Source organism: Centrocercus urophasianus, unplaced genomic scaffold (assembly GCF_019232065.1).
Source record: "Centrocercus urophasianus isolate 14NV4802_14NV808 unplaced genomic scaffold, USGS_Curo_1.0 seq_11, whole genome shotgun sequence".
Taxonomy (NCBI): Eukaryota; Metazoa; Chordata; class Aves; order Galliformes; family Phasianidae; genus Centrocercus; species Centrocercus urophasianus.
Window position 1 is genome coordinate 24,985,542 of NW_024884253.1, and position 22,040 is coordinate 25,007,581.

Here is a 22,040-nt window from a genome sequence, read left to right on the forward strand (position 1 = left end):
AGGGTGCATGGAATCTCATTGTATGTATTTGTTCTCTGGCACTGCTGGGTTGGCTGGGCACTGCTGCCTGCTTTCAGGAGAAGTCATGCCAGGGAACCAGGGAGCAAGCACAGCCCTGGCCAGCTCTGCTGCTAGGGCAGCACACAAGTAACAAGGCTCTTGAATTATGAATTAAGGAAACAAAGCCAGTGTTTCAAGTGTCTTTCAGGCTGTACCTGCAAGAATACACATGGTTAATAGTAAGCATGTATTGCCTGTTAATATTTTCTTTAAAATCTTGTGGATAGGTTACAGCCACCATTAAGAAGATCTGTGTGAGTTTGTTGCTGTAATCCCTAGGCCTAAAGCAAGTCTTTCTGAGAGTTATCTTACGTGTTTGCTGTTTAAATGATGACAGTTTTTACTAATTACAACAAAACAAAATTAATATTCCATTAGGGAAAAAACCACGCAGCTTAGACAAGGGATAGGAAGGTTAGAAGGTGACCCACTCTTGCAGTAATGTTGTCAAACTAGCTGTGTTTGTTTTTCCTAAGTTATCATTTGTATTTGGGCTTGTGTTTTAACCCAAAACCCCTGTTCTGACTGGCTTTTCACTCCTTATCATTTACTCTCAAGTCTCCTCCCTTCCCTGGCTGACACTGGTTGGTTCAGTTCTCTCGAAGGCTGGAGTGTTTACACTTGAAATTACTTTGCTTACTAATCATATCCAAAGTGCATGCAATTTAGTGCAAAGAGTGATAGAGCAAGGAATTAGTAAATTAATTCAGACTCTTGCAATGTCCAGTCTGGAGAAAAGGAGCCTAAGTAACCTCATTGCTCTGTGCAGCCTTATGAGGAGGAGAAGCAAAGAAAGAGGTGCCAGGCTCTGCTTCTGGGAGAGAAAGGTAGGAGATGTGGGAACAGCACAGAAGTATGTCAGGGTAAGTTCAGACTGGATATTAGGTAAAATTTTCAGTGTGGATGGTCAAACCTTGGAATAGGCTTCCTAGACATGTGGTTGATGCCCTAAAGTTGTAAGTGTTCAAGCCACTTGGACAATGGTTAACATGCTTTTACTTCTGTTAACCCTGAAGGGGTCAGGCAATTGGAGTAGATGATCTTTGTAGGTCCCTTCCAACTGAACTATTCTAGTCTAGTCTACTCTGAATTAATATCTTAGTCTACTATAACTCTGTAGAATATTGAAATTTGCAGCTTAATGAGACAAGGATGCAACCATAGCAATGACTATTAAATTATTCTAGAAAGTATTCTCCTGGCAAAAAGTGTTATTTTGCTGATTGAAACTTATTGAAGACAGACTTCTTAGAGAAGACCTGCTGGAATCTCACTGAAGATCACTAAACTCAGAGTGAAAATGCAAAGCCACCTTTGGAAATGACAAAGAAAATGCATCAGTTGTGGCTGGATGTGCTAATTTCTATTTTGCTAAACCCTGAAAATGTATATTCCATGATCCAGCTTCCTTCTTTTGGAAGGCAGGCAACAGGGAAAGCCATGCCTGAGTCCTGAAGTGCTAGTTTCTAGCAGTATAGCCAAAAGCATCTTAGATGTAGATTTTTAATGATAAAGAGGATAGAGCTCTTTTCATGATGAAAATGAAAATTCATGATGAATCAGAGAAGCAGATTTTGATCATTGAGAAGTGGCAACCTTCACAAGCCATAAATCTGTCCCCTTCTTTCCTGTAGATCCCCTATAGATATTGAAATGCCACTATCAGGTCACCTCACAGCCTTCTATTCTCCAGGCTGAAGAGCCCCATCTCTCTCAGTTTGTTCTCGTAGGGAAGGTGTTCCGTCCCTGGATCATTTTTGTGGCTCTCCTCTGGAGGCAGGATCATCTCCCTTGACCTGCTGGCCAAACTTATTGTGATGCAAGCCAGGATACATTTGGCTTTCTGAGCTGCAAAAGCACACTGCCAGCTCATGTCCAGCTTCTCATCCACCAGTACCCCCAAATCCTTTTCAGCAGGGCTGTGCTCAGTCCCCCAGTTTGTACTGGTAGTGAGGGTTGCCTCAACCCAGGTACAAAATCTTATGTATTTGGATTTGTTGAACCTCATGAAGTTCACCTGGGCCCACTGCTCACGCTAAGTCCCTCCGAATGGCATTTCATCCTTCTGATGTGTCACAGCTTGTCATCAGCAAACTTGCTGAGAGTGCACTCGACCCCACTGCCAGTGTCACTGATGAAGGTATTAAAGAGTATAAATCCTAGTACTGACCCCTGGTGAATACCACTCATCACCAATCTCCATCCAGACACCAAGCCACTGACCTCCACTCTCTGAACTCTCCTGCAGCCAGCTCTTTGTCCATTGAACAGTCCATGCATCAAATCCATATCTTTCCAATTTGGAGAGAAGAATGCTGTGGGGTACTACATCAAAGGCCTTACTGAAGTTCAGATAGTGTAAAAGAGGTCAAAGAGGTTCTATGGAGATCCCCCTCCTCCAGTCTTGAGAGGCAAGTGAATGAAAGACCATTGAATAGTCATCACAAATCTTTTCTAATACCAAAGGGAATCCAGACTTCATCTCTGATTTTCTGATTCTCTGGGGCAAAATATAGCACATTAAGATTCAGTTGCATTTAAGAAATTTACACTTTGCAAAAAAAAAATTGCATTAATAAATGTTGCAAATGCAAGCGCGAACCTGAGGGAGTGTAACACTGATGCTTCCTTTTGGAGCTCCTTTTCCTAACTGAAGACTTTGGGATTGCAAATGGGATCCAAAAGAAAGGAAGATTGAGTTTTGAAGAAAAGAAGTAAAAAGTGATGGGACAGACACATCATCCTGTGTTGCTTATAATTCATTAACACAGATATTTGAACAGTAATGGGATCCTTGCTTAGTAGTGTTCTTGATGAAAATCTGACAGGATATAAAGCTATCAAAGTTGAGCTCTTTTAAAGATCACAGTTCAGTGGGCAACATAAACGTTTCCATAAAACAAAGCACATGAAACCCTCTATGCTGGTGTTTTGTACATGATATACTTCAAATAGCCTCTGCAGAAATAATGGGTTATTGTAACATTTATTCACATCTAGTTGCTGTCCAATATTGTAGCTAAGGTGAAATGTGAATATTTATTTGAGGAGAGAAATTCTAACATCAGGTTTGTCATGTCACCTGATTCAGAGTCTCATTAAAAGAAAATCTGTCTGATGAAAGGTTCATCTCCCACACTTAGATAATGAGAAAACATATGTTTGTCCTGACAGCAAACTGAATACCTGAGTATGGGAAGCACATGAATACTGGCACAGTGTGGCTTTTGCTTAGGCGGGTGAAAATACAAACTAAAAATACATGATTTCCAGAACTTCTAGAACAGAGTAGATGTTTGAATTCAGAGCACAATGTGGTACGTGCAGATTGTAATTAATTAGCAAATATTTAAAGGCTCAAATATCTCCTATGTGTATTTTTCTGGTATATGGCTAAACAATGCAATGTAGGTTAATATATGTAATAAAAACTGTTGTCTGTTTATGACACATGAGAAGCCGCTTAAGCAACTTCAACAGCTGGGGTCGAGACTCACTGCTGTAGGGATTTTATCAAGGTCAAAAAGAGATAATCAGCTCACAACCTGGATTTTAAAAGGGCATTTGGCCAAAATGATGTTTGATGCTTTGTGACTTTCAAACATATAGAACAGAATGTGGTGAATAATTAGGTGAGAATGGTTGAACAGATGTAGGTGTGAAGGTCAACCGTATGTGCAGATGTTCAGGTAGGAGAGCACTGTCAGTTTTAGGAGGAGCCTGAGGATCAACAGAAGACATAAATAAGCACTACAGTACAGATGTGGTTGGAAGCATTTTGTGCTTTCTTGGAATACAAAAAGTACTGCACCTATTCTGTAATTAATTTACTTTTGTACTACTGCTATAGTTTTGTTTGGCTTTGGATAAAAGCACTACCTCAAAGCTACCTGCTGTGATAAGTGTAATCCTTTCTTTGTCTGTGTGCAAAGATCAAATGGTAGCCAGAAAGGAATAACCCATGTCTGAATAGAAGGTAATATTAGAAGGAGGGTGGAGAAACAAAAGATCTTTTAATGATCCGCACAATTCTTTTCAAGCAGTTTTGTTGCATTATTATTTGATTCCATGTTCAATTTAAAATCCAGAGTCATGCAGGTGCCTTTTGATTGCATACACTCAGAGTGGGAAGTAATGCTCTTCTATTTTTATCATCACTTCAACAAATGTTTTAACATCAAAAATAGTTAATTATCTTCTTGCACCATATCTTCAGTTACAATTCATTGCTTCACACTCCAAAATGGATTATTTTAATATTGTTTTATCAAAGGAAAATGCAAGTATAATATGCAGAAAAGTCACTCAATTGCTAGCAGACTCCAAACTTTCTGGTAATACTCCTGAAGGTCTGAGAAGAAAAGATTAGATCAAAAGGGCTGCAAGACCAAATTTCCCCTTGCCCCTTTCTGTAGACTGAGCTAATCTCTACAGGTCAAGGTTCAGCACAGGGGTACAGCAGGAAGGAGCTGGTGCTGGAGTGATAAGCAGGCAGTCAGTCTCGTAGCTTTGAACACATTAAGAAATATGTGGCCAGTAATTGCAAGTGTATAGCTAAAGAAAAGAGAAATTGTACATACTCTCTTCAACACAAATAATGAAAACCAGAATCAAAAGAGATTTTCCTGCTCTTCTCTCCCAGACAGTTTTTCTGTCATGTCAACAGCATGGTTGTTTTCTTTTTTTTAATGCACCTAGGACTAGCCATTTATGATGCTTTTGCTACTGTAGACAAAGCTCAGCTGCAGTGGAAATCGTTCAGCAAATTACATTTTTCAACGAAAAGCAGAGCATGCTCTTTACTGAAAGATATTCAACAGCAATACCAATATTAATAGGGATTATTGCTTAAATATTAATAAAGATAAAACATTAAAAGAAGAATTTTAAGTGCAGGTCACCAAGCCAGAGAACGTCTGTAGCTCAAGGAAGATAGCTAGCCCATACAATTCTGGGTATTGTCAGTTAAAGTAAAACATAGCTAAGTGGAAAATACTAGATTTTACAATTTATACTCAAATATATATTCAGCTGCAATATTCTCCATTAAAATGAGATCTTATATCTCATAAAAATCCATACAGTGTGGACATGAGCTTTCATTTAGAAAGCAATGGCTGCTGCAATGTGATATATTTAAAACATTACAGGAGTTCAGGTAGTGTACACTGATTTTATCTAATCAACAACCTTGCCTGCTGCCTTCCTGCCCTCCTCAACTTCCTTAAGTTCTTAAAGGTACCTGAACAATTCTGGAACAGTGACAAGGCTGAAGCAGGGGACACTGCAAAGTGACATGAAGGACCAAATGCACAATCCCTGGTCACACAGGGAGAGAGACAAGGGCCTTTATAACTAGAAAAAGAACGCAATGAATTACAATCTTGTCCTTGCTGCCTTTTGAATTCCTTGCAAAAACATGAGAATATGTCAGAAAGATTGTGTGATGTTCTAATATGAGGAGAAAAATCTGGTATAAAGAAGTCAGTCTCCATCTAAGAAGCGTAGACGTGACATTTGAATGAAGTTTTAATGAATAAGATAAACAGGAATAAGGTGGAGACAAAGAGATGATTAAGACTGTGTCCCCTTCAGAGAGGAAGTGGAAATGGCAGAAGATTTTGGGTAGTTGATGAATATGTCATGAAAGCTAAGGGAAGACTTAATGCCATAAACCCACCTTTGTTACTGTAGCTGTCATATTGCTATGGATGATGTTGAGCTCTGGTCCTGTGGAAGAAGCATTTTCGTAATTTTGATCAGAGTAGTTTTGATGGACTGCTGAAAGACAGATTTCTTCTTTTGCAAAGGAACACAGCTACTCTTCAAAACACAGTGATGGAAGAAATACCCACTAATCACACCCAAGCTCTGCTGTAAATCCAAAAAACATAATGTGCTTATGCTTTCGGTTCACAGATGTTCAAAGAGCAATTCTCAATTTTCTACAAATGCAGGAGCCTGAAGTTAATTTTCACTCCTTCAGTTCTACACAGGCAAAGCCCCACTTTCCCACCATGACCTTAGTCAAGTTCTGTTATCATACAGCTACTATTTGCCAGGGAGCTAACTCATTTCTAACACCTTTTATTTATGCCCAGTCCAGAACAAACAGTTCTGGCAGGTCAGAATAGAAGTCTCGTAAAGCAGTACCCAGATTTGACTGACATTGTTGGATGTTGGATACATTGCAATAGCAATCATACGAAAAAATAGAACAGAAATTTGCAAAAGGAGGTCTGTGTTTTGTGGACAGCCATTGCTTTTGGAGGATTAGGTTAGTATAAAGCAAATGGCAGAGTAGATATGGACTTGTACCTTTAGGATAGTTCAGTGGACCTATTAACTATAGGATAAGACTAAGGATAGTTGTGACTTAGATGGAAGAGGCAATGATCAGATCTCAGTTGTTCTGAGCCAGGGTTTGAGAACAGAGACAGACACAGGGTGAGTTGAGGGTCTAGTTACAAGCATAAAGAGCAAGAGAACAAGCATGCATCTCAAAGTCAAGACATCGTGTTTGCTGCCTTATGTGTTCTCCTGTCTCACTCCACCTTGCTGAATTATAATACTGATCTTAGAACTCACCAGCAATCTCTCATTCAGTATGATGTTTCAGAAGTCTGATGAATTTATTTTGTTACTACAGAAAAGCTGTGACAATTTTCACATTATACTTTATAGACTTAAAACTAGTCTTGGAGAGGAACATCTGTAAACAATTTAGGATGATCCTTGTCATTAACTGCAAAGTGATTTATGTCTTTGAGTTTTACCTGTAATCTGAGTGCTAAATTAGGATAAGATCTTCTGGAAAGTGTATTATGTGCTTCCCTTTTTTTAGTTAGTGTAGTTCACTGAATAATTTTAAAAGGCAAAGAGCTCAGAAATTATGGAAGGATAACTTGGTTGTTACTTTTCCATATTTTGCCATTCTTGAACACAAAACAAAACAAAACGAAACAAAACAAAAAAAGCTTAATTTGGTGCAAATTTATTGCACAGTATTAATTTTCCATCCTTATCTTTTTTCTCTGGTCAGGCTTCCATATTTTCACCACTGCTACACACTTCCTATATTACAATGGATTACTCTGAAGCTCTGTACCTCACCTCTCTGTCACTTACAGTTGTTTTGAAAATCTTGTAGAATAACAAATTCTCCAAAATAAAGAGAGGTTAAAAGGGTTTTCTGAAATGCCACTCAGCTGCCTGTAATTTCTTATACATTTCCTAAAAACCACGGTGGGGACAAGTATGTGGAATCATGTTTTTTAAATATCAACATGATTTCAATCAGTGGACAATGAATAAAAATCAAATTATATTCCTAATAGTTGAAAGGAGAGAAAATATAACGGGAAATAAAGGCGTAGAAGATAACAGAAAAACTGAAAGGAATTATCATCATCATTTGTTATTTCTAGATGCTAAGTGCTCTTTCTACTCAGAATCTCTAGAGTTACCTTAGACATCATGATTTCTGTGGCTAAGGTATCTGCATACCTACAGAACTTGTCTCTACATATTTTCTGATGAAGAAACATTTGCAGACTGATGAAATATTTGTTTCCTTGAAAAAACAAGCACTACTTGGTACTTGTATGACTAGGGAATCAGTCATACATCCAAGCTGTGATGCAGTTGCTCTGTCAGCAAACAGTAAATTACACTGGCACATACGATTCTGTAATATTATCTCACAGAAGAATTTCTGAGGTCTTAGGGCATATGAGTTGCTGGATGAGCTGGGGGAGCCGTGTATGCCAACAGGAATACCAGTAGGGAGGACTTACTTTGCAGAATGTCAGCTTCAGCAGTTATCTACTCCTGGGGCTATTCTTTCAACTGCAAAATTCAGTGATCTAAAAGTCAGACCACTAAGTGACTGATTTGTGGCAGCCGTCTGTCTGTACCTCAAGTTTCTGTATTCTGTGCTTTTTCAAAGCTGAAGGCTAACACAGCTGGCCAGCTACTGTTAGTGAGCCAAAGCTTATCTAAGATTTTCATCCTTTTCTTACACTGAAAGTCTTCAACAGGTTTCAGGAAAGTTGTACCAACTGTAGTGCTTAGACAACTTGCCAGTATCACAACCTGAGAGACCGCGAACCATGTATATTTGTCAGTGTCTCATTGTCAGAAGTTTTATCAATGTGTTCATTTTTTTCCATACATTCTTGTAGGCCTTCACAAAAAAAACAAAACAAAAAAAACAAAACAAAAAAAACAGATACAAAATGATCTTCAGTGGCACTAAGTCTGTAAATGTCTATATGGTGATTAACCATAAGAAAGGCTTCAGTCATTTGACTTTGACTATGTGTGTTCTTCTTCGCGATCAGGACTGAAAACATAAAAGCCTAAACAATGAAAATATATCAAAAGAGGGATACGAAGCAGAGGAAAGCTTTAAGGGAGAGGTAGAGACTCATAGCCTCACAGAAGCTGTGAAATCTAGTCTGCATTGAACGAGCTTTTCCTTTTATGTAACCTATCTTCAGAACTTCACTGAAATGTGTCAGTGTACCATGACAGGACCACCTACAAATGGCAGTGATATGCAGGTAGAACTTTACCTGACCTTGAGAGGGTATGAAGTAAGGAACCATGAGAACCACCCACTAAGGCAGGCAGTCCCTCTTCAGGCTTCAATGATTTCAGTGTTTGAAATTTAAGTGACTTGGATATTGCCTCGAGAAAATTTTCCCTTGGATGGATTCCTCAAGTCTGAGGTGCAGTGCAGATGGCAAAGCAGCTGTGCTTTCTGGAGACCTCATTTATATTTTCTGATGGCTTGGACAGCTGTCATACAGAAAATATATCAGAAAACACTAGGACAGTGCAAACTGTTTCTTTTATAGAGTAAACCATTGCACGAATGTAGTAAAAATGTGATGATATCCAAGGTAAGAAGTTAATAGGTTTGGGAGTCACAAAACAGAATGAAAGAAGGAAGTTGAATAAAACAATATAATTGGCAGGTTTTGTTTAGTGAGTAGCTGTCTCGGTGTTCTACCAAAGCTGTTATTTCTGTCTCTCCGCAGATTTAGGTGACAAACACCATGTATAATTTATGCCACCCTGACTAGACTTCAGGGGAGGCCCTGCACTGATTCATGTCTAGGAAGTTTTATGAGAGATTAAGTTTTATGAGAGGGTCTATTTTTATTTCCTGATAAGGCATAAAAAAACTGATGTGCTTGTCAGTGCTGTAGAGGTGATAGAGCAATAACATAAATTGACATGGTTGTTATGGGCTTTTGTTTGTTTCTTTGCTTTACCAAAATGTATGTCTTGAAGAATGTGTATGCCTTGCATAAAAATATCATAGTTAATGGAAACTTAATAGGAAATGCTCCCACCAAAGACTGGCTGTATTAATTGAACCTAACGGAGTCTGTGCAGTTTTAAAACTCAAAAAAACTCTCAATTTTGAAGCTGCACTCAAGTTGCAGCTGAATCCTTCCTCAGGGTGAATCATCATGAACTGAGCAGCTGGAAGGTTCCTCGAGAGAGTGCATCAGCTATACTAAAATGAAAATAAAATATTCTTTCTCTATCTGCACCAACACCGGTTCATCCCATATTCTGTGGCATACAGTGCTATGGATAAAGCCTGTGTCTCAAAATGTGGAGTACCTATCAGAACAGAATGATGCAGACAAAATCACCAAAACACATGGAAGGAGGGGGAGTATGAGCAGGTGAACAACCTGTGTTGTTGATCCTGCTGTACTGTGGAGCAACAGCACAGGAGATTTTATGGAGGTAAAGCACAAAGCCAGTGTTGGACTTGAGCTATTCAGTGGCTATTAGAGATGTCAAAATCCTTGCTTTCTTATTTTCAGGCAATAGGAAAAGTAGAAGAATTTGTAAAGTCACAATGAACCTCAATAAAGCTTTGATATGATCTGCTTTACAACTGAGCTTGATTGTTAATATCTCGTGGCCTCACTCAAGAGGTCTTTGATTCCAGTGCTTGTTCTAGCAAGCATTCAATACGCAAATTCTGTAAATTATGTGAAAAATGTAAATTATGTATAATGTGTAAACTATGTAAAACGAACAATGTTTTTGTTGGAGGAAGGGCTCGTCATCAAGATTTCCTTGCCAATTCAATTGATCTGATCATTAAGAACCATTCTCTTTCAGGGTCAAAATTATTCAATTCAAACCATGACAGCTGCAGACTGGAAGCTTAACTTCCATTTCCTCCAGCAGGCTTGAGGTTGCCAAGCTCACCCCAGTGTGGCTTGGTTCAGCTATAAGATAGAAAGGACTGGAGGCCTTAAGCCACGGTCAGATAGAGCTGACTACTCTTCCTTAAGAGGGCAAAAGTGCTTTTTAGCCCTCCTGCTTTATGTGTCAGAATCAGAAGAAAGGTACGTGTACAGCCAGTTGAGTGCATCTGGTCCATCAGCCTGTGTCTCTGTTACATGCAACCTGCCCAGCTGCACTCATAAGAGCTCTGCTACAAGCACATCACCAGGACAGTCAGATTGAATTCCACAGCATGGCACAAGACCTGCTGGTTCCTTTTAATTCCCCATCAACCTCACAGTACCTGTTTCAAATACAAGATGAAAATATAACTTCAGAGGTCTGCCATTAATAGTTTTTTTTTTTTCACAATACTTTATACAGGACACTGTATATTAAATTCTTTCTAGATTTTCAAGTATGCAAAACATCTGACTACAGGCATGCTAGTTCTCTCCATGTCTGTCATGAAAGAGACAAATACAGTGTGAGGGCTTGTATTCTTCTATGAATACTCGGAGCTGTGTTTACAAAAATGAGCAGTAGAACAGAAGAATAATTTGACAGATTAAAAGACATCATACACTGTAAGAATTATTAATTTTTTAAGAATAAACAATGTGATTAGTTGGAAAGAGAATTATGTGTTATTTGATTTGGTGACGAAGAACAGAAAGATATTATTAGCTCTTTGAGGCAGAATTATCAGAGAGAGAAATGAAAATGAAGAACAAAAGATTAGAGTCACATCTTCTTTATCCAAAAATCCCTTACAGTTTTTTCCATAAACAAATGTTGTACAAGTGGCAGATTTATAAAAATAAATGAAATTTAATTAAGAGAATGCATTAATTAGGTTGTCTAAACAGTGTCCAGTAGCTCAGTTAGCAACACTAAAATTTTATGAACAAACATATGTGCATTCAACTTTATTTGGCCATGCAAAGAGTGAAGAAATTGCCAATTAATAGAGCAATATATCCAAGGGGAAAATAAATCGTGAAGCATAGAATGAAGCAACAGTTGACAGAAGATCAAGTGAAAATTACTTTTCAATTATCTTCTGTATGAATTCAAAGTAGTATGTTTTTCAATTGTAGAACCAGCTGTAATTCATAACATGTTTCTTCAAGCTGTAAGAATGATGGCCTGGATGACATTTAGTTTATAATTGTTTAGCATTTGTCTGTCACACAGTAAATGGTGAGTTAATTCTTTTACCCTCTAAGCACAAAGGACAACCTGGAGCAATGTCCAGAGCCCTTGTGTGTTTGGTTTGTTTTTCATTTTGTCATGCAGTCTAACAAAAAAAGCTTTAAAAAAAAGAAAAAAGGCAAAAGAGAAAAAGCTTTATTTTGACAGGTCTTATCTGGGGACAAATGCATTCCCAAGGAAACAGATGTTTCTTTCCACTTCTTTGGGATGGTAATAGAGGTGACTATGCAAACCGCTCAATTTGTTTGGGTTAAAGGCCAGCAGCAGGCAACTGTCTTCCCCTTTAGTCCCTGCTGCAAGGGGAAAGGAATGGACGACACAAGGAAAGAAGCACCAGAACACACATGTAGTATGGCACCACACAGTGCTCTCAGCTCAAACAACAGAGCTGCAGGCACTGCTTGGTTGAGAGGGTAAAACGCAGGATTCCATTGTTCAGCAGCTAAATGTAACTCCTTCCTTAGCATCATTAGTGTATTCTTCATGTCATTTGCATAGACACTGTTAACACTGCAGAAGTGACTATACTAAAATATGGTCTGGTTCTGTTTTTTTCTGCAAGCAATAAGAACTGGAAACCTTGGAGGAAATACTTCAGGAAAGCTCTAAGAGGAACAGCAATAGCCACTTCAATCTCCCTTTAACTAGCATGGCATGGCTTCATCACTGCTTAATGAAGATGTAAAGAAAGAAAAAGCCACTGACTTTTATCCTCTAATTGAACAGATTATCTTTTCTAATTTAATAGAGTGGTCTCGTTAGCTACCAAAATGCCTAACACTTTAGAGTTTGCTGGCTTTCATGTCTTTTTTCGTTTGTTTTAACCTAGTTATCATAAGCAGACATGAAATTTAACACCCCCTCATTAAAATAAATGTAATGTTGTGACATAAACTGACAGAAGCAAGTCCTAAGACTGTGTTCTTCTCAACCTCCTCTCAATACTGCCAAGATAAAATATAAAACACAAATTTTCACTCACAGTATTTAGAAGCAGCAGGGTTAACACAAAAAGAGATCTAATACTCTTATTATCCTATTTTTAACCTGGAACTCCATGGATGACCAGCACATTGCTTCAGGATACCTGTAGGGACAGCAATGATTGTGGCAGGGGTGGCAGAGTGGTTCCCTTCATTCCATCGGGACTCTGGCAGAGGTGGCATTTTAAAATGGAAGCAAATTAACCTGACAACAAAAAGACACCAAAACCAGAAGGAAAGCAGAAACAAATTTACTTATGAATTTTTAATCTTTTTGGTTACATTTTACCTTGTTGATATTATTACATGGCTCTTTGATGTACTTAAAATGTACTATACTTTTACTAGTCGAATGAAAAACTTTGCAAGATTTTATTTTCTGGTGTCTCATTTCATTGTTCCTCCCTTTACAAGATAAATGCACAAATGAATAGTGGAAATAAATTATTATTCTTTGACAAGAAGCCTTGTTAAACATCCATAAACACTGCTTCCAAAAGAATGCTCAATCTCAAGCTTGTAACTGAAGGAAAAAAAAATACATTTATGTAGAGATTATTATTATTGCTTTAATATTTACCTATGACATTTCCCCAGTAAATTGGATTGGAATATTTTCCAAAGTGAGGTAACATTCCAGTTTTATTTGATGTGTAAACATAGTGACATAAAATATATCCACTTACATTCTCAGAAAGTTTCACCCCCTAGAGTTTGGCTCAACTTGTGTGAAATAAGTTGTACAGAAATCTGTGGCTTTAAAATATAGTGCATATGTGGAGTTTAGTGGTAAATGGGCATATCACACATGTTAGTGATTAGAAAAAGAAAGGAAGAACAGGTTGTAACATTTTTGGCTCAAAAGTAAATCTATATCTGCATAAGCAGCAAACAGGAGGGAAAAAACTAGGCATTTTAGTAAGGGCTTTATAGTTTATTTTTCTCATATAGAAAATTACAGTATGTCATTGTATAGAGAAGGTGTGCCTGGGAGGATTTAGGATGGGATATCCAGCAAAACTGTGGTTGTATTGTAAAAAACTTCTTGCCTCAACTTTGCAGATCTTCATCACAACTTTAAAGCCTTATAAAAATACAATAAATGAAATCAAGACTTTGCATTGGCTGCCAGAACAGGCAATTAAATCCCTAAAAAATGCTTGCTGCAGCAGCTTTCCTAAAACTCATCCACCTTGAAGACATTGCTAAAGAGTGATGTTTCACGTTCATTTAAGAAGACCAGTTTATAATGCACATAATTACACCACAGACATAAATGGTTTGAAATTTGCCAGGTTCAGTTCATTCCAGATGACATAAAATCTTAACTTTTGCTCTTTTTTCTTGAAATGTTCAATATTTCATGGATTTGTAGTGGGAGTCTGAGTAGTTTGACTTGCCCTGCCTGGTACAGGAATTCAGTGCAGAGCTACAAGCCATGTAGGAATAAGCTTCACGCATTTTGATGTACTCAGAACTCTTCATTCAGCTCCAGTTTAGAAAGCTTAATCAGATCCTAGATGACAAGAAGTTGTACTTCTCAAAAGTTAAAACTCATGTGTGTCCACCACTCACTCACCTTGGCCATTCCTACCCAAATGTCCCAGTGATGTTATTCAACCCTTGGCTATCCCAGGCTAGAGGAGATAGTATGCTATACTGCATTTTCAGCTAGACATTGAAGATTCATGGAGTGGGGACTAAAAGAAAACTATGGCTCAATAATGTTAACTTTAAGAAGAGAGTAGGAGGTGGATGTTCTGGTTTCATGTCCTCTTTCCTTGCACTGCTGATTTGTTGTAATGCATTGGCATGACTAGGACAAGGTGGAATGGTTGGAATGGTTTTAAACCAAAAGAGGAGAGATTTATATTAGATATTAGGATAAAACTTTTCCCTTTGAGGATGGTAAGGCACTGGAACAGGTTGCCTAGAGAAGCTGTGGATGCCTCATCCCTTGAGGTGTTCAAGGCAAGGTTGGATTGAGCCCTGTGCAGCCTGAACTAGTGACTGACTACCCTACCCATAGCAGGGGAGCTGGAACTCGATGAAGGTTCTTTCCAGCCTAAGCCACTCTACGATTCTATGACTTTGCAAGATGATATCCTACACTTCAGTCCCAAGGAATCTGGTTATTCATCTATCTGTCTCTACTTACAAATTCATTTCCACAGTTCTATTTGTGATATTAAAACAATGGGCTGGTTGTTCTATATCGCTGAACAAATACAAGGTAGCTGTAGCACCATTGGAGTGGCCCCTAACTAGAGGACAAAGCCGAGAGTCAACACTGCAGCAGGACTTTCCCAGAGGGAGCAGAAAAGGTGCAGACAAATGGAGCCAAACCCCTCAATCTTCTTCCTCCTGCACTATGTATAGGGAAGCTGTATGCTATGATATGTTAATGATTCTTCACTAGAAATACAAATGAAGTAAATACATAAGCCATGGAGTATTTGAAGTTTGGCTTTTAGTGATTTTTTTTTTTTAATGTTCACACATCTATATGCTTGTACCTGTCAGATGGAACCCCGAGAGGTCCTGAGGAAAGTTGCTTTAAGATTCTTAATGCTAAACAGTGGCCAGAAACTCCACAATCTACTTTGAGTGCACTTGTGCCTGTGCAGCCCCAGCCCAAATTCCACATCAGACACGTTCAGTTTGGAAAATCTTTCTGTGTCTCATCTGCACTTTCTGCACTGAGCAGGATAGAAATTCAGATCCTACAGAAGTTTTCTTGACAAACTTCACACAAAGCTTTAACTCAGAGCTGCAAATATTTAGGAAAAGAAACAAAACAACAACCTCCCTCTGTGCTACATTTGTTGAAGGACATTGTTCATCTCTTACTGACTAGAGCTTGATTTAAACCTGATTAATGAACTAAATACACATTTTGCATTAATCAGCAGCTTCTGACAATACATGCCTTCATGTTAAAATTTCTAATTTTAAACAAGGATAAATTCTCCACGGTGAATTTTCAAGACTTTCAAGACTTTTCACTTCGAAGTGAAAAGTCAGTTTAGACACGTTTTGTAAGGAGTAGACAGAATAGCAGTTCTCATGAACTAAACTAACCGCATTTTTTCAATCATAGGATAAAATATAAATTTGAACAACAGACAGCAGCTCACATTACTTTTAAGAAATACAGAATCATGGAATTGCTGAGGTGGGAAGGGACCTCTGGAGGCATCTGGACCAACCTCCTGCTCAAGCAGGGCCACCCAGAGCTGTTTGTCCAGGACCATCTTCAGGAGGCTTTGAATAATGTAGCATAAGGAATGTCCACACCTGGAGCCTGAGCAGCCATGCACATAACCTCTGTATGACTTTTGCTTCCAGCAGCCTGAATAAGGTGCACTGCTCACTGAACCCCACAGCAGTAATAAATCTCATAGTCTGCCACTCCTTTCCTTCAAAGCACAGATTACCCTAAGCAACTTTCTTCAGCATCAGCAACTGCTTGTGAGCAATTCAGTTTGCAGTGAGCCTTCCTTCCTCCCTTGTTTTCTCCCTTTCTTCCACCCTTCCTTCTTTTTCTTCTCTTTCCCTCCCTTCCTCTCTTCTTCCCTTCCTTTCTCCCTTTTTCCCTTCCTCCTTTCTTCCTTCCTCCCCCCTCACTTGCCCTCTTTTTCTCTGACAGATCTGCACGAGGTGTGAAGCAGCCCTCACTACTTTGAGAGTAAAGAGGCTGACAGGAAGAGTAGCAATGCCTTTGTGTGAAGTTGGCTTTAATCTCAGCTGTGTCTTAGCTTGCAAAACTGTAGGATTTTTTTTTTTTTTTTTTTAAAGGAAAGGTTGCCTGCCAGCTGACACTGATATTTTTGTATATAACACATGCTAGAAACTAGGTCTTTCTTTCTACACATTTTCTCAATTTTTAAGAAAAGTTAGTAAGTCTGTCAGTCCTGGAACAAGTAATTAAAAGGAACTGTGTGGGTTGATATGGCCTGTGAAATGTGTTGATTAGCAATATTGTGAGTTCTGTCTGGAACAGGGGCCCAACCTTGACACAGCAGGATAGCAGGCAGAGAGTTCAGTCACCTGCCATTTCAGCCCTAAGTATAGATGGTGAGATTTTAATTATTACTGCTAATTATGGCTCTACTGGGCTTTGAAATTTGATTATCAATCTATCATAAGTGGTATGAGCAGGCCACATCTTCTTTTGTGAGTCACTACAGAGATATCAGATGTGAGCAACTTTCTTCTTCTCAGCTACTGACCTGAGAAGTTCAAAGCAAAGCCCCAGAGCAAAAGGGAGATAAGTCCTATGATCCTCTACTCAACCCAGTCTTTGATATGGCTTTCAAACTCTCATTGCCACTGCACTTTCTCATCAGGACTAATTGGCTACTTATTCAAGAGCAGACCAGCCAATAGTGCCAACACTCAGTCCTGATTTAGGTCAGCAGAGGAAAAAGACTTTTATGAATATAAATACTTTAAGTTCCATGATGATCTTAAAACAACTGTGAAGGCCAGAGAAAGAAGTGCAGAGATCCTGAAAGAGAGGATCAGAAGTCTTCAGTTCTTTGAAAGTGTATCTGACTTGCTCTGAGAAAAGTTGCATACTGATACAAGTTGATTTGTTTAGAGCAGAACTTCTCAGCCTCTTTAGCGCCTTCCGTCTCACCAAGTGCTATATCAAGGAGAGCAGTATTGTGTGATGATCATAGAATCACAGAATGGCCTGGATTGAAAAGGACCACAATGATCATCTAGTTTCAACCCCCTTGCTATGTGCAGGGTCACCAACCACAAGACCAGGCTGCCCAGAGCCACATCCAGCCTGGACTTGAATGCCTCCGGGAATGGGGCATCCACAACCTCCTTGGGCAACCTGTTCCAGTGCGTCACCACCCTCTGTGTGTAAATTGATAACCAAATGGAGGATTTTTACTCTGAACCTGTTTTCCTTATGATTCCAAATTCTTTGTGTTGCGTTTCCCATGCAACCTTGTCAGTGTGAATAACTTGTTATACAGGAAAACTTTATTTGTTACAAGGAAGTTGTCTTCTGAAGAGCCAAAATATGGAGAAAAGACAAGTACAGTTGTCAGTTTACTACTCATGGGATTTCTGTGGATTCTTGTCTGAAACTTTTCCTCATTCTCTTATATTTTACGGGTCAGACTCCTGAGAATTAAACAAATAAGCTGCAAGTGAGGAAATAATCACTAATAGCAAGTAGATCCTCAGTGATTCTTGCCAAGAACAGTTCTGTACTTCAGCTGCTGCTGTACTGGCAACAGTAAATAATGTCAATCTTAGTTTACTGGAACGCGATTATAGGCCTAAATCATGCAAGAACATGTTGTGAAAATAACAGCTGGCAGATGCTGAGTACTCTCCCATGAAAAGTAATCCAGGAGTATATGAACATCAAGAAGAAAGGTCTACAGAAAGCCAAGTGTAGGCACTGAAGTCCAACTTGTCTCCTGAGAGCTAAGAGACTGCATTAGAAATTTGCTGTGCAGAGGAGCTGAAAGAGATGGGAAAAAAAAAGCTGAGCGCGAGCTGGTGGAGGATTCTGCTGTTTAGAGTGCACCAAATAGTATAAGAAAACACAAAGAAATTCAGTGTTGACTCTTTGATTCGCCCTGGAAATGGCACAAATGGAATAACAAAGTCCTGAGTTTTCCAGAACTCCTGGACTATAGGAGCTAATGCTGAGCTGATAAACGCTGTCCCTTTGGACAAATGTGCTAAGGAGAATCATGGAAGCAAAAAATGCCTTGGGTTAAAAGGGTCTTTCATCTAGTTCTGACCCCCTGCTGTGGGAAGCGTTGCTGCCTACCAGATCAGGCAACCCAGGGCCCCATCCAACCTGGTCTTGAACACCTCCAGGAATGGGGCATCCACAGCTTCTCTGAGCAGCCTATGCCAGTGCCTCACTGCCCTCTGAGTGAAGAATTTCTTCTTAATATCAAATACAAATTTCCCCTCTCTTAGTTTAAAACCATTCCCCCTTTTCCTGTCACTATCTGCCCATGTAAAAAGTCTATCTCCCTCTTGTCACCCACACCATAATCAAAAGCACTGTCACAAGGTACTGTGGCTCAGTGATGAACAAGTTGCTGCAGTGGTAGATACCAGTACAGGATGGGTTGATGTGACAGCACACACAAGTTACAAAGGCACTGCTATGGATATTAGTGGAATATTCTTTGTTTCCTGGACATTACTGTCATTATCTCACCAAAATCAGGTTTAATTTTTGCTCTTATTTGGCTTTTTCTATAAGTTTTTAAAATGAAAATGTTCAGCACTGCAACTTAATGTATATAGCAAAGCTTTGATTCCAGCATTCACACGTATTTGCAAGTTTAGGCACTGAAATAAATAATTAACATACTTACATTAACATACAAGCTTGTGTTAAAAGAAGAATGTAGGTGCCTAGTAGTAAACTAAGAATCTATATCAAACACATATCAATTTATGTGGTTATGAAAATGGGACATAATTAAAATACATTCTGAATACTTTGTGCTTTTGTTTGTTTGAGGAATTGATTTCTTTAATACATTGTCATCTCTCTGAGGTTTTACTGCAGTACTTACATTAAGTATCTGATATCTCTGTTATTTCTGGAAAATGTAATTGATGACATGGAAATTCTATATTACTAGCTGCCTTTAAAGTTATCTCCCTTTCCCCTCAATCTGCCTCTTCCCCTCTTCCCCCCAAAAAGAAGGAAAAATAATGTAAACCACAACTAAAAATCCAGTTTTGTCAACTGAAATTGCAAATCTGGTATAACACACCCAACACTTTTAGCTTGTTTTGGAAAGAAATGCATCTATGTAGAATCACTGCACTGCAGTTATCTGTCTCTAGAGGTAAGCAATAGATAGCAAGTTTTATTTTAGGCAAATACAGAAAAATAAAGGAGAAGCTCATGACTTTAAGACTATAAATGAGGGCTTGACAGTGCTCATAGGAGAAACAGCTTAAAACCCTTTGCCCTTATATGCCTTATGAATGACTGCATTCCTACAGACTGATCAGTGGTGTCTCATATAATGATAGATGATCAATATAAGATAGACTTTTCCTGTGTCATCTGAGATGCCTTAGAGCATTTGAAATATCTATGTGGGTTTGATAGGTGTGTCACACAACCTTCAGAAGGCATATGCCTTTTCAGAACAGCAGTTGGAGAGCAGGTGAGAAACCCTAATGATCGTTATGGTAAAGAACTATCTTCAGGCAACTGTGACTCATGGTTTCCTTATTGACAGTGTTGTATACTTTAACATGCAGCCACTTCTGAACAGAGGTTGAAATCTAAAGATGTAAACTCTATTGTCTCTGATAGTTTTTGGATACAGTAAAGCCCAATGTCCTTTGGATCAGCTTTTCAATGTCATCACACTGAATTCAAGCAGACTGGAGTGAACACCTCTGCAGGTGCTGAGTGCTGCTCCCCCTGGGCTGACTTTTACAAGTGTGACAGGGCTCCAAGGCTGCTCCCTGGCAGAACAGGTGCTGTGCTATCTGAGTTGTTTTAACTGCTGTAAAAGCATTCATATAAAAGTGTAAATACAACGAAAATCCATATTCTAGTTTACCTACTGGAAACACAACGAAAATCCATATTCTAGTTTACCTACTGGTTAACTTGTTCACAGGCCATGTTAGGGACCACTTACCTACTGTTTGATCATCTCCCAGACATAAAATTTTCTCTACTCTGAGAGTAATGGTAGCCAGATTGCTATAACATTTGTAGTAATTTTGCTAGAATAGAGGCTTCCAAAATGTTCACCATAAGTGCAGATAACACAGTGCATCTAGCATATAGAAAATATAAGACAAAAACCATTAAGGCCAAATAAAATATTTGCAGTGGCTGCTTTGGCAATCATTTGCTCTTTACTTATAAGGAAAAAATAAGAATGGCAGAAGATGAGTTTGAGATGAGTCACTTTGTCCTATCCTACATGATATCCAAAATTTGTAATTGTACATTTCACCAATAAGTGCTGTCCTTTTTGGGATATGAGGTCGCCAGAGCAAGATCATAATTTTCCAGCTATTTTTTGCTATTCACAGCAGGGCCCATATAATATCTTGTAGGTTATTCGGGAATATTCAGTCATATTCCTCATAATCACTTGGTTAAACTTATTTGAGATTGTCTAAAGTTATCTGGAACATGCACAAAGTGCCTACAGCCAAAACTGGTACTACGTCTTCCATCAAAGACATGAAGTAATAGCGAGGGGAAAGCAAGTATTGCCTGCAGTCTGCATACTTACTTACAAAATAATTACCTCCCTTCAACCTTAACCAATAAGAGGCAGAGATTTCAGCATATAACAAGCACATTCAAATAAATATTCATGTTTAAAAAGTACTCCTATACTTAACAGTATCAGCATTCTCAGTCTGTAAAACACCATTAAATATTTTGAAAATATTTTGAAATGCATTGAAACATTTCAGTACTCAAGAGTTTCACTGCTAACAATACTTATTCAATACTTAAATTTATCCAGGCTTTGCTGACTTGGTTAGCAAATGTCCATTTCCATAAATAAAGAGAATATAAGATTATTATAGGAGACAATTATGATAAATAATTTCCAACACTAACAGGTCACTTAGAAATTTGTGTTTGATTGCTAAAATTAGTGGCAAAAAGTAGTAATTTTTCAGTGTATCACTAATAACGGTCACTAGTTAGCCATGCAAGCTGTAGTTGGACCAGCAATATATGGTAGACCTCCACTTGGAAGATGTGAGTCTTACAGATGTGCTGTCTGCCCATGCATTTTTCCCCTGCATTTGAGAAACCTATTCCCAAGGCAAATACTGCTGACACTGCAAGTAACCTTAATAATTTCTAGAGGCTGTATGTAGGAAACAGAATTACATTTCCTTTAAAATAAACACAAGGATATTTGTCTTGCCATTATGCAACTAAATAATTACTGTCTTATACTCATGAAAAAGACAAGGTTTCCTTATTTTGAAATATTTCTTTGTAACTATGAACAGCTCAAATGAGTAATCAGGAAATATATACTGTGCTAGCTAAAAGCATATTTTCAGCCACACGAAGGCATACATCTTTCTTGTGCAAATAAAAATTAAGTGTAACATTTTCTATAGTCAATGCAAAATGAGAAAAGACCTTCTGAATGATTTGCATTATGGTTCTAGCTGTGGTCTGTGGATGACCCTTGTGTCACCTCTCTAATCCTATATACAAAATGAAGACAGAATTATCCTTTGAGATATATTAGTGTAGCAGAACTAGGCACTGCAGCTACTATATAAATTAAGAAACTCGTATTTTATTTCCAAACATGCCTAAGGAGTATGTTATGATCTGTCTTGAGGTCTTAAGTGCTCTTTGGCCATTGTTTGTCTGGATGCTAGCCCAGTTCAACAGGAATTGTATTTGAGCTAAATGTGTATTTGATAATTTGAGTAATTCAGAAGAAAGCCCAGATGGCCAAATGCTGTCCATATTTATTTCTGAAGGAGTATGTGGACTGAGGA

At 38.5% G+C, this 22,040-nt stretch overlaps 1 long non-coding RNA gene across 1 annotated transcript in view; it reads left to right on the plus strand.

The window, feature by feature from the left end:
• Positions 1-808: 808 nt before the first annotated feature.
• LOC122155298 overlaps positions 809-22,040 on the plus strand; it is a 64,771-nt gene continuing 43,539 nt past the window's right edge. The window contains exon 1 of the long non-coding RNA XR_006167226.1: positions 809-923. This is a non-coding gene — a long non-coding RNA (uncharacterized LOC122155298). The remainder of the gene's footprint in view (positions 924-22,040) is intronic.